This window comes from Haliotis rufescens, unplaced genomic scaffold (genome assembly GCF_023055435.1).
Source record: "Haliotis rufescens isolate VD_foot unplaced genomic scaffold, xgHalRufe1.0.p SCAF_12, whole genome shotgun sequence".
Taxonomy (NCBI): domain Eukaryota; kingdom Metazoa; phylum Mollusca; class Gastropoda; order Lepetellida; family Haliotidae; genus Haliotis; species Haliotis rufescens.
In genome coordinates this window covers 25,797,675-25,811,131 of record NW_025963802.1, presented here as the reverse complement: position 1 = coordinate 25,811,131, position 13,457 = coordinate 25,797,675, and positions in this window count along the sequence as shown.

Below are 13,457 nucleotides of genomic sequence, written 5' to 3'. Positions count from 1 at the left end.
GCATCACTCAGCTTGTTTGATACACTGAACCGCAAAAGAACGTCACCATGGATAGATAAGAGAAACCTGATATGTCCAAACACTGTAAACATACTTTGAGACATATCAAAAAGATGAAACATGGCAAAACTGATCATCAAGGTTGAAATTAAAGTGTCAAATGTTCTTAAAGTGAAACACAACACTAGTCTCTGAGAAAATGGCATCACAAGTCAGTATCTGGTGTGTCCGCCATGTGCATTGATGACTGCCATGCAACTTCGATACATGGAATGGATGAGACGGTTGATGATGGCCATAGGCACTGGAGCCCACACTCTGAGGAACGCCTGACGCAGTTCAGCTGCAGTTGTTGGCCTTGGTCGGACGTCATTCAGCCGTCTTTGAATCTCGTCCCACAGGTGCTCAATGAAATTCAAATCGGGACTGAGGGCAGGCCACTGCATGGTTCTGATACCATTCTGCTGGAGGAAGTCTCTTGTTGCTCTCGCAGTGTGGGCACGGGCGTTATCATGCTGAAACTCGTGGTTGCGGCGAGATGCGAAATGAGGTATGGCGTGTGGTCTCAAGACTTGATCAATGTACCGAGCTGCTTTGACACCATTGCCTCTCCCTGGACCGATGTTCTGGAAGACCACAGGGCCGACCCTCTGTGGAAGACCAATTCCACCCCACACCATGATGCTCGGACCACCCCACGAGTCTCTCTGAACAACACAAGCATCCGAATATCGTTCCCCACGGCGTCGCCAGACTCCACTGTGCCATTTGCTGTTGAGATACAGTAACGGCTTTCGTCTGAGAAGAGACTCTTCTCCACTGCTGGTGGGGCCAATACTAGTCCCGTGTTGCCCACTGAAGACGGTCCTGGCGATGACGTGGTGTCAGAATGGGTCCTCGGTGTGGCATGTGACAGTGGAGGTGTCTGCTCGTCAATCGTCGGCGCACAGTATCCGCATTAATGTGTCGATAGTGTGTCCCCATGGTCTGTCGAGCAGTTTCCGCAGCAGTAACAAAGCGATCTTGAAGATGCTGTCGCACAATCTGACGATCCTGGTGGTGACCCTTGGTCTTCCACTACGTGGTCGGTCATCTGTAGTGTTGGTGGTCTGGTACCGTTGCTGGAGCCTGTATATGGGCCTTACGTGGATTTGAAATGCATTGGCTACTTGGCGGCTTGGTGTCGCTGATTTCTTGTCAATCTTGGCATGTGGTAGCAATTCAATAACGAATGAATGTTATCCGATCTGGGTGGATTTTTATAGGGCAAGAAATGGGGGAACGCATGTGCATATCAATTTGCACTGAACTCACGTGCATCGGGTTACCATAGCGATCGGTTTTATTGTCATCTGCTTTGTTTTTGTATCATCAAATTTAATTTTTCAGGACAGGGTAATGTTAAATTTTAGAAACTTTGACAAAAATTACCCAAATATATAAATGAAAACTTTTCATGCAATGTTACTTTGGGTGACGTTTCTTTTGCGGTTAAGTATAGTTGCGTGTCTATTGATATGTGATTTCTGTCCACATAAAAAAAATTTATAAAACACTTGTGTATACCAAGCCGTACTGTCACAATAAGGCAAAAGATAAACCATGGTCTGAAAGTATTGTACAGAAAAAAAAATTAGGAATGGACTGAGGATAAAAAGCTACTCCAACATGCAACAAACGCGATTTTTCTACATATAGAAAACAAAGAAATAAAGGAAATAATAATTAAGCTGCCAAAGATGTTTTTATTTAAACTTAGATGGATTATTGTCTACACAAATGAAAGAAATAGTTCTAATTATTGGAAAATACAGAGTCACTGATGTTAACGCAGTACCTGAAACATTTTAAAACAACGTGGTAATGAATTGGATCATACCGTTATCTAAAATCAAGAAAAAACAGATCTTATAAAGTCCTGACCGGTATTACAGCAAGTGGTCCCGACAACCTTAGCACAGGTTACTAACAAATATGTCAATATCCATAGCCACGTCTCTGTTGTAATTATATTTATCTCTTGAACAAAGCACTATCCCATCTCACATTTCACTGTTATCTTGACTTGGAAAATTGTTTGAACGGCATATTTTTAAAAGAATGTATAAGTACTTCTTTTAGTCTAAATATCAATCGGGATTCATAAACAATTGCATAACATATCAACTGATCGAAATTCATCTTCATAACAAAAGTGAGGATCCGAGTTTTATCTCCTTCATTTAAAGTTACGTTATTGTGGGATTGACATTATGTTATTATTACTTTTCCATGATAACACGTAGTATTGTGTGAACGCTCTGAAAACTTCAATTGCAGGAAGACCCTCTGGTGGTATTGTACTTCTGATAAAAAGAATGTTCGGTTGATTTACATGTAAAATCTTTTTTAAACTATAGATGATGCCGTTTTTATTGCAATCCCTATAGCATTATTGGGGGTGACTTTAATTGAAGTGAAGAACCTGACTCTGATACCTTGGGTGACGATGACATAAACTTATTCGATACAGTGATGACAAATAGACATTCGTGTGATACAATTTTAAACCAGTCTGGTTAAAAATTGATCTATTGGTGTGCGTCTTGAAAATTGTTTATAATGAATGGTCGTTGTGGACTAGATGCAGGTATTGGTGACTACACGTTTTTAGGTCAGTCTGGGAAAAGTGTGATTGACTATGTCATCGTATCCCCTGCTGTCTTCAATGTTTGTCAACAATTCAATATCTTATCTCATCAGACTGTGACCATCTACCGTTGTCGTGTCATTTCAGTCACGTGACTATCGTGCACATGATTAAGTTCATGCTACCCGGGACGATTGACGCTCAGTATGGGATGATGACAAAGCTGAACAGAAAATGTTGTGTAGATCTTATGTTTGAAAATGACCCTGAAGCTATTGACTTATTCACAGAAGCAATTTGTGAAGCTGCAGAATGTACGAAACTAAAAACTATGTTAGTAAGATTAATTCTCAACCATGGTATGATGCGGAATTATTATTGTTCTCCGCGAGGGAGAATATTGAATATTTATAGGAGGTGTAGACTTGATGAGCATCTTAGAGATTTTCAAAACAAACAAATTTAATATACTTATGAAACCAGAGGGAAGAAATGCTCGTATCAAGAAAAAAATGTCAGGACCCTGACGGATAACTTATAGCAAGGCAATTTGGAAGGTTCTTAAAGGATTATCTGGCTTGTTTATAGTTCCTACTAATATAAAATTACTGGAATGGTATGAATATTTTCGTGGCATGTATATGGAAGCTGGTGGACCAGGAAAGGATATAATAACGTTTGTAGTGTCAATTCTCTGTTTTCTAATAGTAACACCACAGCTATTCTTAACTCGCCAATAACAGTCGATGAAGTGATAAAAGCAATTGATACGCATTAGTGTTCAAAATCTCCAGATATGGATGGGATAACTGCAGAATGGTTTACGCACTCAGGTAACGTGTTTGCTCCTCACTTAACCATTTCATTCAATATTCTGTTTGAAAACTGAAGTTTCCCAACTCATTGGTCTGTAGGTGTAATTGTCCCCGTACTTAAGAAAGGAGATGTGAATACTGTTTCCAATTATAGGGGAATTACGGTACTGAGTGTTTTCAGTAAGTTGTATATCTCAATCATTAATGATCGACTGAAGTTCAGTGTGATGCTTATGATAAAATCTCAGAGTCACAAGCAGGGTTTCGAGCGGGATATTAAACTGTGGATAATATTTATATTTTACAGTCAATAACACACAGGGTACTCTCAAAGAAGGGTAAATTATATGATTTCTTCGTCGATTTAAAAAAGGCGTTTGGGTGTATAATAGATCCAAATTGTGGCCAGTTTTACAGCATAAAGGTGGGTCTCAAAAAATGTTGGGATGTATCCGGTCCATCTACGATTGTCTGAAGTCACGTGTCAAATTAGATATATCTAAAGAAATGTTTGAATGCAATATTGGAGTACGCCAAGGCTGTCTTCTCAGCCCTTATTTATTTTCTATATTCATGAATGAACTAGCAGATAAAATTGTATCGGTTTGCTATCCTGGTATACAATTAAATCCAGAATTAACCCAAATGTTTCTCCTGTTATTTGCTGACGATGTCACACTTTTTTCATGACATATATGGGCTTCAAAAGCGCATCAATGTACTGGAAGAACATTGTTGTGAATATAATCTTTCTGTAAAATAAGAAAAATAAAAAAATGTAGTTTTTAGAAATGGTGGAATGCTTTCAAAACGCGAAAAATTGTATTTCGGGGTAATTGAATTGATTGTTTACCTGAAATAAATATTTAGGAATAATATTCTCACAAACTTTATCCTGGCATAAACACTTCTTTGACAACTCTATTGTACAATAAAAAAAGACCTTATTTGCTATCTTACCATCACTGTCAAAAGAACAATTCGATTCTAAAGTTATGCCAATCCTTCTTTATGGGACCGAAGTATGGGGTCTTGATTGTGATATCAGTTTTCCTATTGCGAAAGTTCACACTTTAGCGTGTAAACATTTACTCGGCGTTAAAATATCCACCTCTAACCAGATGGTTCGTGGTGAGTGTGGTAGATATCCAATCTATATTTTTGGTTTCAAACGCTGCATCAAATATTGGTATAAACTGTTAAATATACAAACTACTCGTTTCCCCAGAAAATGTTTCAATTTATTATTATTAGATGCAAGTTATGGTAAAGTTAATTGAGTATCGAAAATGAAGATATTATTATATAACATGTTGCTTGGGTATATATGGGAACGACAGTTTATTGGTAGCATAGATTCTTTTATTTGCGAGTTTATGGCTAGGGAACAAAATATGTACCTACAGGAATGGCATACTTCACTATCGTCAGGCTCAAAAACATATTCCTATTCTCTATTTAAAAACGTATTTGACGAAAAACCATATCTTGGTTGTGTTAATATTAAGAAACGCAAGTCGAGTATGCAGTATACATGTTATTTATTTTCAAAAGTAAAGACAAAAAATACTATTAGGGCAAGATTGACCAAAAATTGACTGAAGACAGTTTAATGGATTAAAAGGCAGGAGACATAATTGTTTTTTTGAAATGTTAAGAGCTTACACAGTTTCGAGTCAATACCCAAAATGTCAGTCAATACCTGGTGTGATAACCATTAGCATTGATCACTGCCACACATCTCCTGTACATTGAGTGGATCAGACGATTTGTGAAGGCCCTATGGATCCTCCTGCACACATCCAGAGCAGCTGTGCGTAGTTCATCTGCAGTTGTAGGGACTTGGCGCACATTGAGCAGACCCCTTTGAACCTCATCCCACAAGTGTTCGATGGGGTTCGGATCAGGGCTGAGGCCTGGCCACGGTAGAACACGGATGTTGTGTTGTTGTAGAAAGGCCATGGTAGCTCTGGCAACATGGGGACGAGCGTTGTCCTGCTGGAAAATGTGTTGTTGATGTTGTGCAAAAAATGGAACAAGGTGGGGTCTGATCACTTGGTCGATATACCGCAGAGCAGTGACGCCGTGTCCCCGACCTTGACCAACATTCAGAAAGCACATGGGTCCAAGTCTCGCATTAAGTCCAATCCCTGCCCATATCATGACTCTAGGTCCACCCCATGGATCCCTTTCCACAACGTTTCTGTCAGCGAAACGATCACCTCGACGCCGCCAAATTCTGACTGGGAGACACAAAAGCGACTCAGAGAAGATGACACGCCTCCACTCACGATGACGCCGATTGTGGTGACCCTGTTCCCACTGAAGTCGTGCCTGTCGATGCCGTGGTTGGAGAACAGGACGACGTGCTGGTCGGGGACAGCTGAGGTTGTTGGAACGGAGACGTCGGATCACAGTGTCCCGTCTAATGTGTCGATTATGCGTTCCTATGGTCTGTCGAGCACTTTCACTTGCAGTTAAGAACGGATGTCGCTGGTGTTGACGGGTAATCTGCCGTTCTTGTCGAGGTGTGGTGACCCTAGGACGACCGCTCCGATTAAGGTCATCTGTGGTCTGTGTAGCATTGTATCGATGCAGGAGACGGTAAATTGTGGTTATGTTAACGTTGAAATGACGGGCAACATCAGACTCTCCAGCTTTCAAACGTCCGATAGCCTGGTTTCTCTGAATTTGAGGTAGGCGTGGCATTGTCCAATAATCGGCCACAGTTTTATACCCACTACAGTTCGTGACAGTTCGTGCATGTTCGATTTCGCGAGAAATGGGTGCATGATACCCACATATTCATTGAAATGGTGCGTTTTGGCGATTCGTTTTTTATGTTTCGTTTTTACTCGGGGCTTCCAAAATGCAACGGCTATGTACACAAATAAGCCAAGAAGCCTCAGAGTGTGTGAAATGTGTTCCTGTGGATACATAGAAAAGTAATACCATTTCCTATTGATATGTACTGATTATGATAACCTATATCAACGTAAAATGTATATTCCTGATAAATATTGTACATATCCACCTTTCATGCCAGCAATCTTCGCCCTTGCAGTCAAACGACTGTAAGAATCTAATATGGGCCGATGGCCTACATACACCTGAATAAAGAGAATTGTTATTCGCTTGATTATAATTTTGTATGATATTCTGTCATATTGTTTAGGCATTCGACAGGGTATGGCGTAAGTTTATCAAGTAATAAATTCATCAAAACAGGGATCCCATCGGGTTCTGTGCTGTTTTTGTGTGTGTGTGTGTGTGTGTATTCCTAATATAGCAAGAACTAATCAACTTCAAAATATTACCAGATTATTCGTAGATGTTACATCATGTGAGTATGTTTTACGCCTGTTTTAGCAATATTCCAGCAATATCATGGCGGGGGACACCAGAAATAGGCTTCACAGATTGTACCCATGTGGACAATCGAACCGCCCAGTTACATATGTAACAATAATCTCCTGATAAAGTTTTATTTGAAGAAAAAATCTAAATCAAGACCTAATCTTCCTCTAAGACAAAATATATGCGATTTAGTAACAAAGAGGTACGGAATTATCCCACTATGTGTTATGAAAAAAATGCCATTCAAATTGTAGGAAATAATAACAACCTAATTAAGATACGAGATGGACTGCACATATTTAAATGATTGCTAGGTGAACAGGAAAATGGTTTCAGCTATGGGTAAAGGTCATCATAAATTAAACTGACATTGTCTGTCAAACATCTATCTAACATTTTTAGACCTATTCTTGAATACTCACCTGAGGTCAGGTGTCAACTGTTCTGCCCGTAATGAAAGTAAACTTGAATACATACAACTTGATGCCGCTAGAATCGTTACAGGCTTGGCTAAATTTGCCTGAAGAGAAAGTGTATCTTTCTAAACTGATTCGCTACCATAAACGTTCCTTTTGCAAGAGAAACTACGCTCCAAAAGATTAATTTAAACAGTGGAATTCACATAATGAATGAGTTTCACCTCCCAAAATTGAAATGTATACAGGAGAAAGCCTCGTAAGTGCGTCACTCCATTTATTTTTCGCAGTAAGACATGTTTAGATAAAACCTTCAACCGGAAGTACAGCTATTCAGGTCGCTTGAGGCATATGCATTCTGTTTTATAGCTGTCTTAGATTCCCAAACTGGAAATGATGTCATTACAGTGGAAATGCCTTTATGTTCCTCTTTATGTTAGAAAGAGGTAAAGTACTTTAATACGGTATGAGATTATAAGCAAACATTGAAGTTCATGCTTTCACACAGGAAATGCGTGCTGAAAATTGTTTATACCCTCAAACCTATTGTTTCATTATTCCTTTCATAGTACATATATTCCACAGATAGTCTGCTGTGACATTTGAAATAATGGAACTCACGTAAACAGTCGGTCTTGGTAGTCAGAATCATAAAGTAATGCAATAGGAATGATTTTTAGGGAAAATGTCTTACGCCTTGTGTGACGTTCGGCGGCCGAAAAGGGTGTCCCGCGTACAAGCACTCAAAACTAAATAAATTCTCTCATTTGCGCAATTGAGATTAGCAAAAGTTTCTTTACGCACATGGCCTATTGCGCTACAGGTTTTCAACTTTGGCATTGAAGATAACGGTAAGTTACAACAGCAGGAAATCGATATCGCTAGATGCACGTTATTTCTACAAGTACAAAGCTTAACACGGTACGCAAAATGGGAGAGGCGAAGCGGTTATAAACGACTTATGTTCCACAGTCTTCCGGAATAGTTTCAACTTGGATGGACAATTTCTACAATATTTTCAGCTCTTATGCGGCCAGTCTACAGTACAAGGACCACGGACAACATTACGTGACATCAACTGACAGCGATCATAATCTACCGCGCATATATTCATGGATAAATAGATTGGAGAAATGGGGAAAGTGTATTGCGCCCACGAGGAGTGAGATTAAAAAGTGGTTTGCTCGCACGCCAATCTTCTGTGGACACCAGACTTCGAGGGAAATTGTATACTCATCTGTTCGTGTTTGAATGATGGCATCACTGACGTATTTACCTTCCTACCCTTATCGATTATTCTGGCAGGGCGGCCATCTTTAAGGTGAGGGGATTGCCCAAATCATCTTTTCTGGACTGAGGTTCAACAAGACATGACATTTCAGGAACGTACTTTTATCTTATTTTTAGTTCACCTGGTCTTAGTTAGCTGGGGTTGGGTGGGTCGTTTGTAAATAATGTTAAGGACGATTTGCGGGATCAAACAAACGTTAGACTTGCCATGCATGGTTTTACAATGGCCAACTGTGTTCAGGAATCTTATCATATTATTGCAGATATCTTGTGATCATTACCAAGCACAACCTGAAATTTGGTATCTATGGACTCTCAAATGGAACTCGACAAACATGTTTCTTACTTTATTTCCATATGCAGTCATAAGACGATCACAAGACTAATTTCTGTATCAAACAATAACCCAGAAATTATTAAATACAGAACTAAATTGTGAAATCAAGTAAGTTACCCCAAAAAAGCAACAAATTATTTTGAAACACACATGATTAGATTTACAATCATAAAAGAAAATGCAGTGGGTCATATATGTGGCAGCAGCAATAAATAACAGACCCAATACACATGTCAGTGCACTCACGAATGTCACATTCGAATGTCTGTTATGAGGCAGGTGTTCCGTTCTTGAATCCAGGAAACCAAGGAAGAGTTATGGAAGCAGTCGACGTTTTCCAACAGGTATACCGTCCGCACTGGGCAAGTGGATAAGATGCAAACCAGGTTATAGAAGGCCTCTAATCGCCCTCGTTCGGTGTAAATAGGTATAGCCTGTCTTCTAGAAATGTCTCAAATCATGTCGTCCATCCCGGTGTCGATATCTGTAAACATGCTCCTCAAAGCGGTAACGAGGGTGTCAAGCCCTGGGCAGGAGTTAAGACTATAAACAACTGAGGGAGGTCTCTCTGTTTTTCGAACTGCCGTGTGCATGCCGCTTAATACAAACCTAGCCACAACAGTTAACGACATTCTAGAAGTGTTTAATTTGCGGCCACTAACAATCACCAGATATAAACTTACAATAGATACTGCCACATAACTCTCATATTCCCTGTGTTTTGCAGTAAAGTTTTTAAGAAAAAGAAAAACTACTAATGCATTGTCATAAAACCTCGACTAAGAGGAAATTTTTCAATATATCCACTTGTGCAGGTGTTGGAATTCAAGTAAGTAAGAAAGTATATTTCTCATGATGCCAACAGAACATATATATCAGTACAAGGTACATGGGCGAAACAAAAACAGAACACATATACCTTGTGGAAGTAGTGTATAAAATGTCCCGCGTCATACCCATGATGTGAATCATCTTTGCCTTTTTCCGCCGTGTTGGTATATTTTGTTTTGCAGACCCATGTTGCTAGGTCGTTGTTGCAAAGGAAGTAAATTTTGAAGAATTTCCTGGTTGTGGTTGCAATGTATTGCCATAAAAAAATTTACGTGAATACTTTTACAAAATGTACACACAGATTTACATGATTTATAAGCATAAAGACATATAAAGTTACAAGTTAAATATTTAAAGTAAAAGCTCGTCGTCAAGCACGTCCCACAATAAAAGTATTGTTAGATAACAGTTAAGAGTCAGCTTGACATGTCTGTCATTTGTGAAAGTGTCCGTGATTTGTGATTAAGGATTGCTGATTGACGCCCTAAAGACGACATGCCAGCTGTCATGCATGTTATGTCTCAGCTTCAATCAGGTAAAGTCAAATTATTCTTGTCCATTCAACTGGAATTGTATAAAATCCATTGCTTATATTGTCTAATCAGAATGTAGTACGTACTTCTGTACTATATAATTGGACTGGTATAAGGAAGAGACACGGTCGGGGTGGCAGTCGAGACCTACGGTCACACGCTTGGTCGACGCCTACCAGTGTCCGGGTAAATAAAGACTGCACATCCAATGAGACATGTCGTATGTTCGATCCCATATGGTCAGCCTGTGACCTTGTTACGTCATTACCTACTTAACTATACTGAAATAAATACGTGGCATAAGTAGTATTTTTATGCATGTTCTGTAAATATCACATGTGTATAAATATGTTTTATGTATTCCGTAGACTATTGTGCTGTTGTTAAATGACCTCTCATGACACTAAGAAACATGAATCCTGTTTGCTGAGATATTTTACATAGCTTTAGCCCTTGACCTTCATGTACCAGTGTGGCTGCCAATGGTGTATTGGTAAACATGTACGTTTGCCCCTCTATACAGCCAGCTAAACATGTACTTATGTGTGTTTTAATGTAGTTCGATGTATGTTAGGGTGACTGGTGTGTTGAGACTTCCGTTTTTTCCTTTCCTTATTCTCGTTGATACTTGTTGACGTAGCGCGTCTTTTGGGTGACGTAGCTTGTCTTTTGGGTGTACTACTTAATTGGGGGAATTAGTGGTAGCAGCGGTCACGACTGGCTATCACCTTGAAGGACAGAGAAGGCTGTTGAGTTGGTGGCGTTTATTGGTGGAAGCAGAGTGAAGTTTACACAGAAGTACATTTAATTGTAATGGCACGATAATATAATACGTGTACAACACGTGTTAAGAGGTTGAGTCATATGCATCTAATTGTATACATATAATTATAACAATTCAATACGTGTACAACACGTACGATCATAATAATACAATCGGCATACAACCGATAATAACATGACTGTAAAGATGTACAATATATTTGTTTAACGGATGGTTATTAAAAGGCATTTATTACGCGAAAATATGTCTGGTAGAAAACAGTAGAAAAACAGTCATGCGTGGATATTCTGTTATAAGAGACAATATAAATACATGTTGGCCGACTCAGTTTTCAATGTTACTAAGTTGCAGGCAAATCATTGCTATGAGTATGTGTCACTGAATGTAGGAACGTACAAGTTATTGACATTGGTACACATACTCATATTGGGATGTTGCCGTGCAACTAGTATACTAATATACTAATATATGTTCGCGAGAGGAAGTATTTGTCTGGATATTAAGTCAATGATAATTTTCACAACGCTACGATATAGTCGAAATAGATCTAACCTACATCTAACGTATTAAGATCGTAGCTGACAAAATAAGTTAACAGTTAAGTAAATAGTGACTTACCTTGAAGGACAGAGAAGGCTGTTGAGTTGGTGGCGTTTATTGGTGGAAGCAGAGTGAAGTTTGCTACCACCGACCGCCGTATATATACAACTCAGGCCTTCATTACGTTACATAACTAAAGATCACAACATCCAAGGTGTCAGGGGTTGATCGGCTGTAACCATGGGTGGGTGTGTCATTATTTACGGATTTATTCAAGTAGGTTGTTGTATTGCCTAACTGACCCTTATATCACAGTCGAACTGACCATGTGTGCCGGCCCTGTGACGTGAAGTTACCTCACTAATCACTGGTTCTCAGAGAGAGTGACCCTTTGTGTCAGCCTGGCTGGGCAGACTAGCATAATGAGCCACTGTCTCACAGCTGGAGTGACCGTGAGTTTAGCCGCATATGTGAAACATAAAATATCTTGTATGCGGCGGTCAGTTAGTGCATTCGCTATACTGAATTTACTTTAAGAATAGTCAGATTAGTTTACCGATATAGGTTGATTGATATATATTTTCTAATCGGAATTTGGTGTTAGAAGAAAGCAATGACAATACCCCTCTGCGACAGGAAGCTTTTGTCCTCAAAAGCAAAAAATAGAATTGACATACAGACATGGTAATACAATGCAAAAAAAACAATATATGACATTACACTTATGTTCATCAAAACGAATGTTAGGATACGTCTGTCTCCTTAGAAGTGACAATGGACATTGGCAAGGATACGTCGTAAAAGATATGGTAAAGTATAGACACAATTGGTAAGAATGGATATACAGATAATAATTATTCAAGACAACTTTGACACTGGGGTGGTAGGAAGTAATACTACGTTATTGTAAGATTTGGGTACAGCGCCTTATTTGGTTTTATCGTATCATCATCCAAAGCCTTAATATATCCTCCATGAATTAGCAGGATATAGGTGTTGACAGGTTGGTTAAGCATTTTTCGCAGTTTCTTGGCAGTAAAAATATTTAAACGAATTTCATTTGGTAGATAAAGGAAGGTGTCCGTAAGGTTGTTTTTGATGCAGAAGTTGGGCCATTCAAGAGAAAGACTAGGAAAGAAGTAATCAGTGACTCTGAGATTGTGAATATAAGTAGGGGGGTTGATGGTCCAGTAAGATGGACATAGCGAAAGAGCAATAATAGGGATGGTAATACAGTCCAGGCCGGTGGTGATTTCTAAGACAAGGCAATTCTGATTGGATTTCTTCTGTTTGAAAATAAGAGTGAAAATGATAAGACAAAGTAGAAAGGATAGAACTCCTAACAGTATAGAAACGTGATACTCTGTTAGATCAGGAAGAGAAAGGGTGTCTGGTTTTGATGTGGTAGGCATGAGTTGTTTGTAGTCAAAAGATGGTGGTTGTAAAGAATGAATAGGTCTGGCATTGAGCAGTTGTTAAAGAACGGAATTTAAGGAAAAGCCAAATAACTAAGATTACCGAAAAGGACGACATGATGGTACTGGCTATAACAATAAAGGCATTAGTGTCAGGCCACGAATTTGGAATATTAATTTCACCATCTAATAAAGGTTCAGCTAGATTTTGGAAGACCGTTTCATCTTTCTTGGCACTGGCAACCATTCTTTTAAGACTTAGATGGTCTTGGTTATCTCGTGCCAAAAAGTGAGAAAAGTTGTGAGAGTAGAGGTGAATTTGAGGAATATTGGTGATTGAGATAGCCCTTTTGAAGGTAGTATCTCCGGCAATAGCGGAAAGGGTAGAGTCATCAAAGAAATGTTGAAGAAGGGCAAGATTGACAGGGTGTAAACGAGTCAAGTGTGTTGTGCTGTTTGTGCAAGAGCTGAAGGATGCGGGGAAGAAGATAGATTCAGTTGACAAAGCAC